At 41.9% G+C, this 19,702-nt stretch overlaps 1 protein-coding gene across 1 annotated transcript in view; it reads left to right on the forward strand.

Annotated features, from left to right (window-relative positions):
- LOC100261773 (galacturonokinase) overlaps window positions 1-19,702 on the forward strand; it is a 59,868-nt gene that overhangs the window by 16,771 nt on the left and 23,395 nt on the right. The gene's annotated exons all lie outside the window — the stretch shown is intronic.

Genomic DNA, 19,702 nt, shown 5'->3' on the forward strand with positions numbered 1-19,702 from the left:
TCAAGCTTGTGGTTGGCCACAATTGGTGTTTCTATTGACTTGCACCCCACTAATCCTGTTTCTCTAAGTAAATCCACCACAATTTTTGTTGGGATATAAAAATACCCTATTTTGATCTTACTACATCAATTCCTAGGAAGAATCTAAGACTTAGTAGATTTTAATTCAAATTCAGCTGCTAAATAAGACTTTAGTTTCTCAATCTCACTTAAATCATCTCCAGTAATCAAAATATCATCTTTGTACACAATTAGGGTGAATACCTTTCCATGAGTAGAATGTTTGATATATAACGTGTGGTCATCTTGACTTTTTTGTAACCTCTTCTCACCATGGACTTGGTAAACCTTCCAACTTGACCCTTGGAGATTGAGTAAGCCCATATAGAGATTTCTTTAACCTGCAGACTTTGTCACACCATTTTTTATAAGAAAAACTGGGTGGAACATTCATATATACCTCCTCTTCCAAGTCTCCATGGAGGAATGCATTCTTTACATCAAATTACTGCAATGACCAGTTTAGATTTGTTGCTAGAGACAATAAAATCTGGATGATGCTCATCTTAGCTACTAGGGCAAAAGTGCCTTGATAATCAACATCATAAGTTTGTGTAACCTTTTGCCATAAGTCTTGCCTTGTACCTTTCCATTGAGCTATCAATTTTATACTTAATGGTATAAATCGATTTTCATCCATAGTCTTGCATCCTTTTGGCAAAACCACTATCTCCCAAGTCTTGTTTCTCTCTAATGCTTTCATTTCTCTTTTCATAGCCTCCTTCCATAGTTCCAAGCTTAGAGCTTCCTCAATGGTTGCAGGGAATTGCATGATTGTCAATTGTGTAGTAAAGGCCCTATATTGAGGTGAGAGGTTCTGTAGGGACACAAACTGAGAAATAGGATGAATTGCACAAGATGTAGTTCCTTTTTTTGAGAGGAATAGGTAAATCTAGATCATTACTTAGGGTGAGATTTTGATTACCTTTTCCATTACCTGTTTTAGAGTCAATAGTTGGATCTTGCAAAGAAACTTTGGGCTGCTTTCTCCTAGAATATGTTGACACTTAGATTATAGGAGGTGCTTCATTTTCAGCTACTGCAGGATTTTCAACATCAGTGTTCTCAGGAGTGATACTAGAATTTTGAATAAATTTATTGAAAGAGGACCTTTGGAATCATTTTGATTTAGTGTTGAGCTGCCAATGCGGAATTTGTAGAGGTTGGCGTCAGATATTCTGGTTTCCTATGCATAACTCCCTTTCGATCACAATTCTTTACCTTCTAATCCAGAAATCAGAGGTAAAGGGCTCAGCTTTAAGGGGAATTGTGAAATGCCGGTAGTGGAAAACTTGGAGGTATGCCTGTCTTCTCTTTCTCAGTCACCCGAGTCTTCTTCTACCCCTTCTTGTGGTTTGGCACTTCCTATGTCGAGTCCCTTTGGTCCAGATCTTCCTAGTTCAGTCTCTCATTCTCAGTCTCCTATGGAAAATCGAGTAATTTCTGAAATTTTTTCTAAAAAAGATGTTGTAGGCACTTTTTATCAAAAATATGATGGCAATCCTGTCCGTGATGAGGCGGAGGTCCAATTTGCTTCTTCAAACCTGATGTTCGAGAGTGTTAACCCCAGTAAGTCTAAACCCATTTTGCCTAAGGAGGTTTCCAACCTGGTTACAGTTAGCCAAGGTGGCGAGTTCCAAATAGATGGCCTGTCTCCCAAGAAAATGGATAAAGTGCGTGAGGTTTTAAGTTCTCTGGATATTAAGGTTTATTCCAGGAGGAAGAGTAGATGCTCCACAGGTATATGAGACCTGTTGGAACTGGTTTGGTGGTTTAGGGTCTGTGAGGTTTCTCCATGAAAATAATCAGTTGGAATACCAGGGGTTTGGGTTCAAGGAATAAGCGAAGGGTGGCTAAAGATTTTCTGAGGTCAGAGAATCCGGATGTTGTGATGATTCAGGAAACAAAAAAGGTGGAGTGTGACAGAAGGTTTGTGGGTAGTGTTTGGACGGTCAGGAATAAGGAATGGGCTGCTCTTCCGGTGTGCGGGGCTTCAGGTGGGATTTTGATTATTTGGGACTCTAAAAAACTGCGCAGTGAGGAGGTGGTAATAGGATCCTTCTCGGTCTCAGTCAAGTTTGCTTTGGATGGATACGGACCTCTTTGGCTATCCGCAGTTTATGGCCCAAACAGCCCCTTACTTAGGAAGGATTTTTAGGTGGAGCTTTTAGACATTTTTGACCTATCTTTTCCGTTATGGTGTGTGAGCGGTGATTTTAATGTCATAAAGAGAAGTTTAGAAAAATTGGGTGGTTCTAGTTTAACTTCAAGCATGAAGGACTTTGATGGTTTTATAAGAGAATGTGAATTGCTTAATCCACTTTTACGGAACGCATCTTTCACTTGGTCAAACATGCAAGAGTCTCCTGTGTGTAAGAGATTGGATCATTTTCTTTACTCAAATGAGTGGGGGCAATTCTTTCCTCAAAGCCTTCAAGAAGCTTTTCCTAGAAGGACATCGGATCATTGGCCGATTGTTTTGGATACCAACCCGTTCAAGTGGGGCCCAACACCTTTTATGTTTGAGAATATGTGGTTGCAACATTCTAATTTCAAGGAGAGCTTTAGAAGTTGGTGGAAAGGTTTTCAAGGAAATGGGTGGGAAGGTCACAACTTCATGAGGAGATTGCAATTTGTTAAAGCTAATTTGAAAGAGTGGAATAAGGTTTCTTTTGGAGAGCTAAATGAAAGGAAAAAAAACATCCTCAATGATTTAGCTAACTTTGATGCCATTGAGCAAGTAGGGGGTCTCATTTCCGAACTTTTAGTTCAAAGAACCTTAAGAAAAGGGGAGCTAGAGGAATTAATTTTGAGGGAAGAAATTCATTGGAGACAAAAAGGTAGGGTGAAATGGGTTAAAGAAGGGGATTGTAACTCAAAGTTTTTTCATAAAGTGGCTAATGGCAGGCGAAATAGGAAATTTATCAAGGTGTTGGAGAATGAAAGTGGCCTAGTGTTGAATAATTCCGAGAGAATCACAGAGGAGATTTTACTTTACTTTGAAAAGCTCAACGCGAGTCCTACTGGAGAGTCTTGGAGTGTTGAAGGTTTAGATTGGTCTCCTATATCGAAAGAGAGTGCGTCTAGGTTGGATTCCCCTTTCACTGAAGAAGGGATTTCTAAAGCCATTTTTCAGTTGGATAGGGATAAGGCGCCAGGGCCTGATGGCTTTACCATTACAGTATTTCAAGATTGTTGGGATGTGATCAAGGAGGATTTAGTGAGAGTGTTTGCAGAGTTTCACAGAAGCGGGATTATCAATCAAAGCACTAACGCCTCCTTCATAGTTCTGTTACCCAAAAAAAGCTTGACAAAGAAAATCTCAGACTTTAGACCTATTAGCTTGATCACTAGTCTTTACAAGATAATAGCCAAAGTGCTTTCAGGGCGTTTAAGAGGGGTACTACATGAAACCATCCATTCTACTCAAGGCGCTTTTGTTCAAGGGAGACAAATATTGGATATGGTTCTCATAGCCAATGAGATAGTGGATGAGAAAAGACGATCAGGGGAGGAAGAAGTCGTCTTCAAAATTGACTTTGAAAAGGCTTACGACTATGTGAGTTGGGATTTTTTGGATCACGTGTTGGAGAAGAAGGGGTTTAGTCTTAGATGGAGGAAATTGATGAGTGGTTGTTTGTCCATGGTATCTTATGTAGTCTTGGTGAATGGAAACACTAAAGAGTGGGTCAAGGCTTTTAAAGGCTTAAGACAAGACGACCCTTTATTCCCTTTTTTGTTTACTTTAGTCGCAGATGTACTGAGCAGGATGTTACTGAGAGCAAAGGAAAGAAATTTGTTGGAGGGCTTCAGGGTGGGTAGGACCAAAACTAGGGTGTCCCATTTGCAATTTGCAGATGATACCATTTTCTTTTCTAACACTAGGGAGGAAGAATTGCAGATTCTCAAGAGTCTTTTGTTAGTGTTTGGACATATTTACCTTGACAAGAGTAATATTTATGGCATCAATCTTGATTAGAATCATCTTTCCAGGTTGGCTAAGTTGCTTGATTGCAAGGCTTCTAGTTGGCCTATACTCTATCTAGGTCTTCCTTTGGGAGGGAATCCCAAGGCTTGTGGCTTTTGGGATCCAGTGATTGAGAGGATATCGAGAAGATTAGATGGGTGGTAAAAGACTTATTTATCTTTTGGAGGAAGGATAACTCTTATCCAATCTTGCCTCACCCACATGCCCTGTTACTTCATTTCCTTGTTTAAGATACCGGCTTCAGTGGCTGCAAAAATTGAGAGGTTTCAAAGGGATTTTTTATGGTTAGGGATTGGGGAAGGTAAAAGAGATCATCTAGTTAGTTGGGATGTAGTGTGTTATCCGAAGGTAAAAGGGGGATTGGGATTTGGGAAGATTTCTCTAAGGAATCTCGCTCTCTTAGGGAAATGGTTGTGGAGGTACCCTAGAGAGGGTTCAACTTTATGGCATTAGGTCATCTTAAGCATTTATGGATCATACTTTAATGGTTGGGATGCTAACACTATAGTCAGATGGTCACATTGTTGTCCTTGGAAGGCTATTGCACAAGTCTTTTAGGAGTTTTCCAAATTTACTCGGTTTGTGGTAGGAGATAGGGAAAGAATTCGGTTCTGGGAAGATTTGTGGTAGGGGGACCAACCTTTGGGATCCCAATATTCAAGACTATTTAGAGTAGTCTCAGATAAAAATATTCTTATTTCTTCAATTCTCGGTTCTACTCGTCCTTTCTCTTGGAACTTTAATTTCTGCCGTAACCTTTCAGATTCTGAGATAGAAGATTTAGAAGGCCTCATGCGGTCACTTGATGGTTTGCATTTATCACCTTCGGTTTCAGATGCCAGATCCTGACCTTTATCTTCTTTAGGGCTTTTTTCAGTCAAATCTTTCTTTCTAGCCTTATCCCAATTTTCTGGTTCTCCTCCTGTTTTTCCTACTAAGTTCGTTTGGAATTTTCAAGTACCTTTCAAAGTCAAGTCCTTTGTTTGGTTAGTGGCACACAAGAAAGTAAATACTAATGACTTGCTACAATTGAGAAGACCTTACAAAGCTCTTAGTCCTGAAATTTGTACTCTGTGCATGAAGCATGGGAAATCAATAGATCATCTTTTCCTACATTGCTCTTTGACGATGGGGTTGTGGCACAGATTATTTCAATTAGCCAAGATGAATTGGGTCCCCTCGAGTAGCATTTTTGACATGCTGTCCATCAATTATAATGGTTTTGGTTTATCTAAGAGAGGGCTAGTGTTGTGGCAAGCTGCGAGCATCGCTTTAATTTGGGTTGTGTGGCGGGAAAGAAACATGAGGATTTTTGAAGATAAAGCAAGGAATTCAGAGTATCTTTGGGATTCTATTTATTTCCTTGCTTCTCTTTGGGCTTTCTGTTCCAAGGTTTTTAAGGGGACTCCTCTTAATGTGTTACAACTTGATTGGTTAGTGGTGTGTAATTCCAATGGGTTGGTCTAATCTAGAGAGTTTGTTTGTTTTTACTGTGTACTTTCTTATTTTTGTATTCTTGTAGTTTAGTTTTCTTTGGTGGGAGGATTTCTCATCCTTCTCTTGTACTTCTTTTTTTCTATCAATATATCCCTTTGTCGTTTCCTATCAAAAAATTCTACCACAAGCCTCATCAAATTCCGAGTTGAGTCCAACTAGAAAATTGAACATTCTTTCTCATTCAATCATACCCTTTAATTTCTCTATCATTCACACATTTTATTTCCACATTTTGATACAAATCTAATTCTAGCCAAAGTCCCTTTCAAATATCATAATACTCAGTGACAGATTTGGTCCTTATTTGGTGGAAACAATCCTCACGTTCAAGTCATACAGTTGATCTGCCAAGCCTTTCTTTTAGTAGGTCAAATAGATTAATTCCCAAGTAATCCCTTGTGGTACTCAACAAGAGATAAGTCTTGTTAATTTTTGGTTGCATGGAGTGTAACAACTAGGGCATCACCATTGAATTCTCCGCATCTCAGGCTTTGAATTTAGGATCATCTGCAGGAGGAGAGGAAGTTCCTAACATGAAGTTCATTTTCCCTTTGCTTTTGAGGAAGATTTTGGCTGATTTAGACCATTCCATGAAGTTGGATCTATTCAGCTTTGAAGTTGTGATCTGTAAAGTGGGATTTTCCAAAGAAAAGGACCCTGAAATTGTAGTAGTTGTGGGATTGGCAGCAGAGGGAAATTTCAGAGTGTCTGACATTTTCCCAAAGAAGGATATGGGGTAGAGTATGAAGAGGTTTGAGTGAATAGAGCTAGAGGAAAAACAAAATCAGAGAAGAGTTTCAAGCCTTAGTCTGCTCTGATTCCACGTAGTATAGCTGATTTCATTGATGATGAATAACTCATAATACATAGGGATATATACACAATTGATAGTATATTATAAGGAACTACAAATTCTGTCTAGGCATAATACTAAGTCAATGATAGCCTATATATTTACAGGATCGCAATAATTTAGGATAGAATAAATAAAAAGAAAGATAAAAATTCATAGGGAATGATATTTGCTAAGATTAGGGAGATTTCCTAAGATTATTAGGAACTTCATATGGTAGAATTTCAACACTTTGTAATTATTATTTTTTTTTTTTTGATCAGAGTTCAACACTTTGTAATTATGAGGCTCAAAAAAAATAATAAACAGAAGAATACAATGAGAAAAAATCAGATGAGTAATAAGTATTAGAAGAATGAAGGCAATGAGGACACTTATGAAATCATTTAAGATAGTGAGAAGGTGTGAGATTCTATATTTAAAACATGATGAAGATTTAGCCAACACAAGTAAACGAACCTACTTGCAAAAGAGACAGTTGTGTTCCTGCGAGATTAAGTATGGATAATTGAAGGAAGAGTTCTTATCAGAAAAAAAAAAATAAAAAAATAATAGAAGGAAGAGTTGCAGAAGAAAAGGAAGACAGAGGGGCAGGTAGGGGAAAAGATCAATATAAACCACATAAGATTTATTTAGAGTACAGGAGGCAAAAGGTATAAAGAATAAATCTTTGTAATTCTCCACATTCAAAGGATGAAGAGAGATGAGTGAAGCTTTAAGGGGTGGAAGGAGCTGGTTTGCAGTAGAGCCCAAGTCTTTTGAGCTGCAGGTTGAGGAGGTGGGTGGAAAGTTGAAGGGGTGCATCTGGGAGGGATGTAGAGGTATCACTTCATGGATTAGGTTTGGGGAAGTTAGTTTTAGTTGGTTGTTAGATGGAGTTGAGGCTTGTTGTAGGGATAATGGAAATAGAAGGTGGGTTCTTGATTGGGAGGAGGGGGGAGAAAATATAGGTTGGAGCGACTTTTGAATGAGGCGGGAAGGTTTCTTCTCTGTTCAGTTTGCGATCTTGAGTTAAAGAGATATTGTGTTATCTTCCTAGAAGGGAGAGGTTTGTTACGTGGCTGGAACATTCTGGCTGAGAAGTTGCGAGACCTTGGAGTCATTTCCTTTGGTAAGGTTTCTGGACTTGGGTGGTTTAGTGACTCCTTTTGGGGAGAAGGGTTTGTTGTCAAAGACTTATGTGGAGATTGCAAAGCCAAGGCCAGGGGATTCTGTTTGGTTGGAGTTGGGAGAAAGGGAGCTGCTAGGAAGGAAGGATCACCCGGATTGGTGTTTGGTAGGTTGGTGGGGTGCGGATTTTGTTCCTGCCCCTGAGTTGGATTTTTTTAGGAGTTGGGTGAGTCACCACTAGTTGTTAAAGGGGAGATTGAGGGTGGCTTTCCTGGGTAGAGGACTTTTGCTATTTGAGTTTGAGTCTTTTGAGTGAAGTTGAATGAGTTCTTGCTAGAGGGAAAAGGAGACTCAAGGAGAATTTTTTGCATCTGGCAAGATGGAACTTGGACGTGGGGTGTTTTTGGCAAGGAATTTGTACTAGGAAGGATTGAGTGAGGGTGGTGGGTCTTCCTCTTCACATGTGGAGTAGAGAGGTGTTCAAAAAGATAAGCGATGGTTGTGGATGTTTTATTGCAGTGGATGAAGATACAACTTTCTTTACGGAGTTACAGTGGGCCGGGACTTTAGTGAAGTTGGATGGTAGGAGCTACCTAGTTCTTTGGAGATAGTGGTGGGATCGGGTTGCTTTGCTATTCAGTTATGGTGGGAAATCCATCCTTGGTTTGTTCGGGTGGTGCCGATGATTGAGAGTTGCTTGGCTGGTGGTTCTAGAGGTAGGGAAGAAGGTGATGAGAGTCCATGCGCTGACTCTTGCAATTCTCAAAGAGGAAGGGTGGTGCAGGTTGAGGTTTAGAAGGGAGTACAAGACGTGTCGATGCTTGAGGGGAGGCAAAAAGGAGTTGGTGTTGATTCTACTGTTTCTGTTGCATCCCTTGTATTGGGAATTGAGGTTAGGTTGGAAAAGGGGGGCAGGGATTTGATCCTTGAGAGTAGGGGACGAGGTGTAGGGGCAAACATGGCTCTTTTTAAGCCGTTGGGTGGGTGTAGTGGTGGATTGGATAGAGAAAGGAAAGGGAAGGCAGGATTGGGCTTAAAGGAGACCTAAATTGTTAATGAGCTAGGCTTTTTGAAGGAGAAGGGTGGAAAGGTGGTGGACTTTAGGCCTTTTTCTTTAAAAGGCCCTTTAATGGACCAAGAGGAGGGCTGGGAGTTGGGTGCTAGGCCTAGTAAAGGGGGCTTGGTGGTCGTTGGCCCTTTAGAAGCAATAACTCATCTCGCTGTTGAGTTTGAAGCTAGGGCTCAGGAGGAGTCTTAGAACAAGGATGAAGATCGTAGAAGGTTAGTTTTTGGTCTCTTTGAGGGCGACCCAATGCTTGCGCAAGTAGAGTCGACTTAGGTAGAGATCGCTAGGGCAGCGATTACGAACGAGGCGCTGTTGGAAGAGGCCTCCAGGTACAACAATCTTCCTCATGGTTTTGTTGAAATTCCGTTCCTCTCTTCTACCCTTTCTTCTTTTGATTTTGGCAGGGCCTTGGTGGTGAGTGGGTCCTCTAGCTTGGGTGGGTTGGTTGGGACGAAAGAAGAGAGATCCCTGGATCCTTTGACCATTGTCTTGGCTGACGGTAGTGAGTGGGAGGTGGCAGAAGGAGGGGAGAAGGTTATGGATGAAGGGAGAGTGAGGGATGTAGCAGAAAAGGCTGTGGATGCAAGGGTTAGTCAAGAAGCAGGAGAACTTTGTGACTAGTGGGATGAGAGTAGTTTGGTGAAGTTCAACAAATTTTTGGGTTTCTCCATAGAAGGGCTTGAAGGGGAATTATTAAGTTTGATTCTTAGGATAAAAAATAGAAGGGAACAAGTTAAGAGGAAGGGTATTTGTTTGACTACGAGGTTCGACTGAGAAATGAAGAAGTTAAAGTGGTTGATAAATTATAATGGATGAGACAGAGAGAGTGGGACGACCAAAGGAGGAGGAGATAAAGTGTCAAGTTGTAAATGATGTTAAAATTGTTATCTTGGAATGTTAGAGGGGTTAATGATAACAATAAGAGGAAGGTTATTAAGGCTTTAATTAGGGCTCAGAAGGCGTACCTAGTGTATCTACAGGAGGCTAAGATCCGGGAGATGTCCATTGGCGTGGTGCACAACCTTAGTGTGGGGAGGTTTTTGGAGTGGGGTACAGTTAATGCAAGGGGAGCAACCGGAGGGGTGGTGGTTTTTTGGGATAATAGAGTGTTAGATTTGATTGGCATGGAGGTGGTATAGTTCTCAATTTCTTGTCGTTTTAGAAACTATGAGGATGGTTTTGTGTGGGTCTTTACGGGAGTTTATGGTCCTATTTTGATGAGATGTAGAGAACTTTTTTGGGAGGAGTTAGGGGCTATCCATGGGTTGTGGAATGACCCTTGGTGCATTGGTGGGGACTTTAATGTGATAAGGTTCCTTAGCGAGCACAGCAGAGGTGGGAGGTTGGCTGTTGCAATGAGAAGATTCTTGGAGGTGATTAACGAGTTAGCTTTGAGAGACCTTCTCTTGCAGGGGGTTTGTTTACTTGAAATGGTGGGCTAAATGGGCAAACTATGTCAAGATTGGATCGGTTTTTGGTGTTTGTGGATTGAGAGAATCATTTTAGTGGGGTGTTGCAAAGCACTCTTTCTAGACCAGTGTCTGATCATAACCTATTCTTCTAGATGGGGCAGGGGCGAGGAAAGGCCCTATTCCTTTCTTTTTTGAGAATATGTAGTTGAAGGAAGAGGGGTTTAAGGATATGTTGAAAAACTGGTGGCAAGGGTTTATTTTTAGGGGCTCTTGCAATTTCATTATGGCAGCAAAGTTGAAGGCCCTACAAAGTAATTTGAAAACCTGGAATAAGGAGGTGTTTGGGAAGGTGGAGGTTAACAAGAGTTTGGAGTTACAACAGGTGAATCTCTGGGATAATCAGGAGAGGTCTAGAGCCTTATCGGTGGAGGGGGTGGAGGCTAGGAAGGAGGCAAGGAAGGAATATGAGAAATGGGTCCTCATGGAGGAAATCTTTTGGAGGCAAAAATCTAGAGAAGTGTGGTTGAAGGAAGGTGACAGGACTACAAGTTTTTTCCACAGGATGGCAAACTGTCATAGAAGAAGGAGTAACCTGACCAAGATTAAAATTAACGGAACCTGGTTAGGTGATGAGCATGAGATACAAGGGGGTGTTGTTAGTGCTTTCCAGCACCTGTTGTCGGATCCTAGTGACTGGTGTCCAAGCTTGGATGGGTTGGTATTCGAGAGATTAGAAGGGGAAGAGACAACTAAAGGAGGCTTTCTCTATTGAAAAGGTAGTCTCTGCTCTCTTTGATCTAAGTGGGGACAAAGCTTTGGGGCCAGATGGTTATTTCTTAGCTTTTTGGCAGTCTAGTTGGGAATTTGTGAAGGAGTAGGTGATGGGGTTTATCCGAGAATTTCACGAGCATGGGAGGTTTGTTAGAAGTTTGAATTCTACCTTCTTGGTTTTGGTTCTAAAAAAGGGAGGTGCTAAGGACCTAAGAGATTTCAGATCTATTAGTTTGGTGGGAGGGCTGTACAAGTTGTTAACAAAGGTGTTAGCTAATAGGTTGAAGAAAGTGGTGGGTAAGGTGGTATCCTCGTCTCAAAATGCTTTTGTTGAGAGGAGGCAAATTTTGGAAGCATTGTTACTTGCTAATGAGGTTGTAGATTCTCTACTGAAAAACAATGAGTGCGGGGTGCTGTGCAAGCTTGACATAGAGAAAGCGTATGACCACTTAAAATGGGATTTCTTGCTCTAGGTGTTACAGAAAATGGGGTTTGGAAAGAAACGGGTAGGATGGGTTAAGTGGTGTATTTCTATAGAAACTTACTCAGTTCTGGTTAATGGCACATCGACAGGATTTTTCAACAACTTAAAGGGGTTGAGACAAGGGGACCTCCTTTTGCCCTATATTTTTGTGATAGGTATGGAAGCCTTAAGCTATTTGATTAAGAAAGCAGTTAGTGGGGGCTATTTGACAGGCTACAGGGTTAAAGGGAGGGGTGATAGGGGAGTTCAACTCACCCATCTGCTGTATGTTGATGATACGTTGGTTTTTTATGAAACCTCTGAGGAACAACTGGCTCACCTAAGCTGGGTGTTGATGTGGTTTGAAACCATCTCTGATTTAAAAATTAATTTGGACAAAAGTGAGATCCTACTAGTAGGGAGGGTGGAGAATTTGGAGGAGTTGGCCCTTGAGTTTGGGTGAAAGGTGGGGATGCTCCCTTCCTCGTACTTAGGGCTTCCTTTGGGTGCCCCTCACAAATCAACGATGGTTTGGGACGGGGTGGAGGAGAGGTTTTGGAGGAGATTAGCTATATGGAAGAGGCAATATATATCTAAAGAAGGGAGACTCACTCTCATTCGAAACACTTTAACTAGTGTGCCTCTTTACTATGTGTCTATTCTGCGTATGCCTAGATCGGTTAGATTGAGACTTGAGCAAATCCAAATGGATTTTCTTTGAGGTGGGGGTGCTTTGGAGCAGAAGACTCATCTTGTTTTGTGGGTGGTATGCTCAGATAAAAGTAAGGGTGCTTTGAGTGTTAGATGTCTTTCTACACTTAATAGAGCCCTTTTGGGTAAATGGAGTTGACGCTTCATGGTAGAAAGGGAAGCTCTTTGGAAACAAGTCATTGGTAGGAAGTATGGAGTGGAAGAAGGGGTGGTATACCCGTGAAGGAAGAGAGGGTGTTGGAGTGGGGTGTTGGAAGGAGATTAGGAAGGAAGGTTCTTTGTTGAGCAACAACATTGTGTTTTCCGTGGGTAATGGTAGAAGAGTTAGATTTTGGAAGGATTCATGATGTGGTGATGAGGCTTTATGCTACACCTTCCCCTCTTTGTTTGCTTTGGCGGTTTCAAAAGAGGAGTGGGTGCCAGAGGTTTGGGACTCTTCGGTTGGGGGGGGAGGGGGAGTTGGAGCCCTTGTTTTTCTAGGGCTTTCAATGATTGGGAGGTAGTCTTGGCGGAATGGTTGCTCATGACAATTCAAGGGAAGAGGGTTAGCGCAGAATGAAGGATAGGGTGGTTTGGAAAGAGACAAAAAGTGGGATTTTCACAGTTAAGTCTCTTTACAGTGCAGTGGAGCCAGGAAATACAGTTCGGTTTCCAAGGAACATCATTTGGAGTCTTTATGTACCTCCTAAAGTGGGTTTTTTTGGCTTGGGAAGCCTCGTGGGGGAAAGTTTTAACATTGGATCAACTTAAGAGGAGGGGTTGGACCCTAGCTCATCGATGTTTCTTTTGTCTAGTCGAAGAGGAGTCTACTAATCATATCTTAATCCACTGCACGAAGACTAGGGTTTTGTGGGAGTTAGTATTTGTTCTCTTCGTGGTGACTTAGGTTCTCCTTTGCTCGGTAAGGGAGACTCTCCTTGGATGGTATGGGTCCTTTGTTGGCAAGAAGCTCAAAAAAGCTTGGAAGTTGGCTACTTTATGCCTTTTTTGGGCTGTGTGGAAGGAAAGAAATAGGATAGCGTTTGACAATGAAGAGTTTTTAGTTCATAGGTTGAAGTATTCTTTTGTGTATAGTTTTTGGTTTTGGACAAAGTTGTATATAGATGTTGGACCTTTACCTTTAATTGAATTTTTTGATCGGTTGGGTTTTAGGTGAGGGCGGGTGAGGTTTTTTGTATCTGTTGAATATAATGTATTTATAGTATATTATCTTTCCTTGTTAATATAGGTCACATGTATGGTAGTTAGGACTCCTAGCCTTGTATATATATATCTCTCAATTGTAAGTAGACATTATATGAATGAGAATTAAGGTTTTTCTTCTTTATCTCTCTCTCAACATGGTATCAGAGCCAGGGAAGAAAACCTAATTCTTTCCTGTTTCCCGTGTCATCAACTCCGGGCAACCTTCCGGTGACCGTGTTTCATTCCGGTCACCTTCCCCATCTCCCAATACTTTCCGGTCAGTCGGAACGTCGTTAGAAACCACTCACCGCCGGCGAAATTTTCCGGCGAACTTTCCGGCGAACTTTTCCGCGCGACCTATTTTTCCGACACCGACCATACCAGAAGGAGCGCCTGGAGGAGATCTCCAACTTTTGTGAAGGCACCGGCACCAAAAGAGGATCCACGCGCCGGCCACGCGCCATTTTCCGGCCGGCGACTGCATCTCACGCGCCGGCGCGTGAGGGCGCGTGAGGCCTTTTCCGGCGACGCGCCTCCTCCTCCAGCCTCGTCTGCCGCCGACCAGCATCCCTACCTACCTGGTTCTCCCATCCGAGCCCTGCACGTACCTCTTTTGGGGATTTTTGTCTCCGTCAGCCCTCCAAACAGCCTTTCCGGCGAAGTTCCGGCTACTTTCTCTCCACCCCAATCCCTGCACGTGCCTTGGGAAGTGTTCTTCTACCTTTCTGGTGGTACCACGTCGCGATCTGAGGCCGTCTCCCTTTTTCGGTGGTGCCACGCCGCAATCTGAAGCCGTATTAGGGCTCTCTTCGATCCAAATACGTGAATATGACCACCAAAAATCAGATCTTTACCTCTGTTATCTCTGGATCTCCTATGATTACCTCAGAGAAATTGGTTGGCAGTGAAAATTATCTTTCCTGGTCTGCCTCTGTTGAACTTTGGTTTATGGGTCAAGGATATGAGGATCACTTGGTTACCCAGGAGGCAGATATCCCTGAGGTTGACCGCGTACAGTGGAGGAAGATAGATGCACAGTTATGTAGTGTATTATGGCAATCGGTTGATCCCCGGATTCTTCTTCATCTTCAGGCTTATAAAACTTGTTTTAAATTTTGGACTCAGGCCAAAGGATTATACACGAATGATATCCAGCGTCTTTATAAGGTGGCTTCTGCTATTGTCCATCTCAGCCAACAGGACTTGGATTTATCTACTTATATTGGTCAGATTGCCTCTCTTAAAGAGCAGTTCTTGACTGTGATGCCTCTTACTCCTGATGTTGGGGCTCAACAAACACAGCTTGACAAGTTCTTCATGGTTCTTACTCTTATTGGCCTCCGTCCGGATCTTGAGCCTATTCGTGATCAGATTCTTGGTAGTTCATCAGTTCCGTCCTTGGATGATGTGTTTGCTCGCCTCCTCCGTATCTCGTCCACTCAGACTTTGCCATCTGATAGCGCTTCAGATTCTTCTGTGTTAGTTTCTCAAACTACCTCTCGAGGAGGACGCAGTGGTACCCGAGGTAGAGGCCAACGTCCTCATTGCACCTATTGCAATAAACTTGGCCACACTCGCGATCGTTGCTATCAGTTACATGGAAGACCTCCTCGCACTGCCCATATGGCCCAGTCCTCTGATTCTCCGCTGCCTCAGCCTCCGAGCTCCTCCGCATCTCAGACATCTCAGGCTTCTATTGCCTCTGTTGCCCAGCCTGGTAATGCCTCTGCCTGCCTTACCCACACATCTTCTCTTGGACCCTGGATTCTAGATTCTGGAGCATCTGATCACCTATCTGGTAATAAGGATCTTTTCTCCTCTATTACTACTACCTCTGATTTACCTACTGTTACCTTAGCTAATGGTTCTCAAACTGTGGCTAAAGGTATTGGTTTGGCCCTTCCTCTGCCTTCTCTACCTCTCACTTCTGTCCTTTATACTCCTGAATGTCCTTTTAATCTTATTTCCATCAGCAAAATCACTCGTACTCTTAATTGTTCTATTACCTTTTCTGATAAATTTGTGACCTTGCAGGACCGGAGTACGGGGAAGACGATTGGCATAGGACGTGAGTCTCAAGGCCTCTATCACCTCACCTCAGATTCATCTCCTGCAGTTTGCATTTCCACTGATGCTCCTCTCCTCATTCACAATCGTCTGGGCCACCCTAGTCTCTCCAAGTTCCAGAAGATGGTTCCTCGTTTTTCCACTTTGTCGTCGCTTCCGTGTGAGTCATGTCAGCTTGGGAAACATACTCGTGTCTCGTTCCCAAAGCGTTTGAATAATCGGGCAAAGTCTCCTTTTGAGCTTGTCCACACTGATGTTTGGGGTCCTTGTCGGACTGCGTCTACTTTAGGATTTCAGTATTTTGTCACTTTCATTGATGACTATTCTCGATGTACTTGGTTATTTTTAATGAAAAATCGAGCTGAGTTATTCTCTATTTTCCAGAAATTTTATACTGAAATCCAAACCCAGTTCAATATTTCTATTCGTGTGTTACGCAGTGACAATGCCAGGGAATATTTTTCAGCCGAATTTACTTCGTTTATGTCTCATCATGGGATTCTTCATCAGTCTTCTTGTGCTCATACTCCTCAACAAAATGGGGTAGCTGAACGCAAGAATCGACATCTTGTTGAGACAGCTCGTACTCTCCTCCTCCATAGTCACGTTCCTTTTCGTTTTTGGGGGGACGCTGTTCTTACCGCTTGTTATTTGATTAATCGTATGCCCTCCTCTGTCTTACACGATCAGATTCCTCACTCCCTTCTTTTCCCTGACCAACCACTTTATTTCCTTCCTCCTCGTGTCTTTGGTTGTACTTGCTTTGTTCATATTCTCACTCCTGGACAGGACAAGCTTTCCGCCAAAGCCATGAAGTGCCTCTTCTTGGGATATTCCAGACTTCAGAAGGGTTATCGTTGTTATTCCCTTGAGGCTCATCGATACTTTATCTCCGCTGATGTCACCTTCTTTGAGGACTCACCATTCTTTTCCACCACTTCTGAGTCTCTTCCTGTTTCTGAAGTCTTGCCCATTCCCATTGTCTCCCCACCTGATGCTATGCCCCCTCGACCACTTCAGGTTTATCATCGTCGCCCTCGTGTCGTTGCTCCTCTCCCTTTTCCTGAGGCACCTGCTGACTCACTTCCTATCCCTTCGACTTCACCTGCCCCGGCTCTGCCTTCTCCTAATGACTTACCCATTGCTGTTCGGAAAGGTACTCGCTCTACTCGTAATCCTCATCCTATTTACAATTTTTTGAGTTATCATCGATTATCTTCACCCTATTCTGCTTTTGTTTCTGCTATATCCTCTGTTTCTCTTCCAAAGAGCACCCATGAAGCTCTTTCCCATCCAGGCTGGCGACAGGCAATGGTGGATGAAATGGCTGCTCTGCACTCTAATGGCACTTGGGATCTTGTTGTTTTACCCTCTGGTAAATCTACAGTTGGTTGTCGTTGGGTCTATGCAGTTAAGGTTGGTCCTGATGGTCAGGTTGATCGCCTTAAGGCCCGCTTAGTTGCTAAAGGCTATACTCAAGTTTATGGTTCTGATTATGGTGACATATTCTCACCTGTTGCCAAGATTGCTTCTGTCCGCTTGCTTCTCTCCATGGCTGCTATGTGTTCTTGGCCTCTTTATCAGTTGGATATTAAAAATGCCTTCCTTCATGGTGATCTTGCCGAGGAAGTTTATATGGAGCAACCTCCTGGTTTTGTTGCTCAGGGGGAGTCTGGTTTAGTGTGCAGGTTACGCCGTTCTCTATATGGCTTGAAACAATCTCCTCGAGCATGGTTTAGCCGTTTTAGTTCTGTTGTTCAAGAGTTTGGCATGCTTCGCAGTACAGCAGACCATTCAGTTTTTTATCATCATAACTCCTTGGGGCAGTGTATTTATCTGGTTGTTTATGTGGACGACATCGTCATTACAGGCAGTGATCAGGATGGTATTCAGAAACTAAAGCAACATCTTTTTACCCACTTTCAGACCAAAGACTTGGGGAAACTCAAGTATTTCTTGGGAATTGAGATAGCTCAATCCAGTTCTGGTGTGGTCCTTTCCCAAAGGAAGTATGCTTTAGACATCCTGGAAGAAACCGGTATGTTAGACTGTAAACCGGTAGACACACCTATGGATCCGAATGTCAAACTTGTACCAGGACAGGGGGAGCCTTTAGGAGACCCCGGGAGATATCGACGGCTGGTAGGTAAATTGAACTATCTCACCATTACTCGTCCAGACATTTCTTTTCCTGTGAGTGTTGTTAGTCAATTCCTACAGTCACCATGTGATAGCCATTGGGATGCCGTAATCCGTATTCTTCGATATATCAAAAGTACACCAGGCCAAGGTGTATTGTACCAGAATAGAGGTCATACTCAAGTTGTTGGTTACACAGATGCAGATTGGGCTGGCTCACCCACAGATAGACGTTCCACTTCAGGGTACTGTGTTTTTATTGGAGGTAATCTAATATCTTGGAAGAGTAAGAAACAAGATGTAGTGGCCAGATCTAGCGCTGAAGCCGAGTATCGAGCTATGGCTTTGGCAACATGTGAACTCATATGGTTGAGACATCTTCTTCAGGAGTTGAGATTTGGAAAGGATGAACAGATGAAACTCATCTGTGATAACCAGGCCGCATTACATATTGCATCCAATCCCGTCTTTCATGAAAGGACCAAGCATATTGAAGTTGACTGTCATTTTATTAGAGAGAAGATCGCATCAGGATGTATTGCTACAAGTTTTGTCAATTCAAATGATCAACTAGCAGACATCTTCACTAAATCTCTCAGAGGTCCTAGGATTAAATATATTTGTAACAAGCTTGGTGCATATGACGTATATGCTCCAGCTTGAGGGGGAGTGTTGAATATAATGTATTTATAGTATATTATCTTTCCTTGTTAATATAGGTCACATGTATGGTAGTTAGGACTCCTAGCCTTGTATATATATATCTCTCAATTGTAAGTAGACATTATATGAATGAGAATTAAGGTTTTTCTTCTTTCTCTCTCTCTCAACAGTATCCCCTCCTTTTTGTTCTTCTTTGCCTTATGGTGCCTATTGTATACTTCCTATATGCCTTGGGTTGTCCTCTAGGCTCCCTTTTTCTAATTTATATATTCTCTATGTTTACTTATATAAAAAAAAAGGTTTAAAGAATGAAGGAGTATGCTCAAGGGAAACAATGTCTAGAATCATACAACCTTTGTGCAACAGGATCAAAGTGATACTCCTTTCATCCCTCACCATAATTAAGAAAAATTACATAGTACATTGGGCAGCTATTTTGGTATGTTAAGATTTACAGAGAAGAACAAATCTAGTGCATCCAAACAATTTTAAAGAATTACAGGCAGGAAACATCCCATAAAAGCCATTCAAGTGGAAAATACTAGAAGTGACAACAAAAAGAATCTTATTAATTTGTCGCATAACAATAAGAACAACTTCCCCCTAAAGGATACCGGGCGAACTAGCGGAAAAAGAAAAGAATGAGTTGTGTTATCCATGATGTGCCTATGTTTATGTTCCTTCACACCATTTTGGTCAGGAGTTTTACCACAGGAAGATTGGCGAATTGTATCACTAGACTTTAACGAATAAACATTATTATATTCCCTACCCAAATCACATTGAAAACATTTAATGACAATCGAGTATTGTGTGAATCATAGCATAAAAGGCATTGAATATAGAAAGGAATGCACATTCATGTCTCATGAGGGTAAACCCAACATGATTGAATTCAATGAAAGGGACTTAGTATCCAGATCCTGCTTTAGAGGCAATGGGGGCAAGTCCATACATATTAGAATGGACAAGATTAAAGAGAGTATAGGAGGAAGCAGAACTTTTATTAAAACAAGAAGTTGTAAATTTTACAAAGTTTCAGCCACTGCAAGCAGAAATATTATTATCTAAATTTCCTAAAACATAAATGGAAACTGAATACTTTACAAGAGAACTACAAATGTGTCCAAGATGAGAATTCCTTAAACAAAACACACAAGACTTAGGATTCAAATGAAAAGAAGACAGATCAACTGAAGAGGCATCTACCTTTAGATCATGCAACTCTTTCAAAACATACAATAATCCCACATTATGGCTTGCTCCAATCAGCTTCTTGGATTGAGGATATTGTACAACACAACCAGTGGAGGAGAAATGAATCAAGTAACCAGAATCTGACAGTTAATTACAAAGATCAAGTTCTAGGAGAGTTGAGGAATACAATAAACATCAAGAAGAGACAAATTAGAGGAAATAATTGGTGTAGCACCTTCCAATGATGTGGAAGTGCCATTGGTGATTAGAACAAAAGATAGAAGTGTGAGAAGAGCAATTTGAAACAGATAAACTGGGTCACTCAAGTAGATCAAGATACACATGGAGTTTATAAGGACAAACCTATAGTGAAAGATATTAAGAAGACACACCAAGTGTAGAGAGGTGCTTTTGTAGTTGTTCAACAATAAAGTCAATGTGGGAGCTGGTTTGGATTTTTGTTGGCAGGTGATGCTATAACTGCAGTGTGATGATCCCCACTCATCTTGCAAGGATGTTGC

Source organism: Vitis vinifera, chromosome 11 (genome assembly GCF_030704535.1).
Source record: "Vitis vinifera cultivar Pinot Noir 40024 chromosome 11, ASM3070453v1".
NCBI lineage: Eukaryota > Viridiplantae > Streptophyta > Magnoliopsida > Vitales > Vitaceae > Vitis > Vitis vinifera.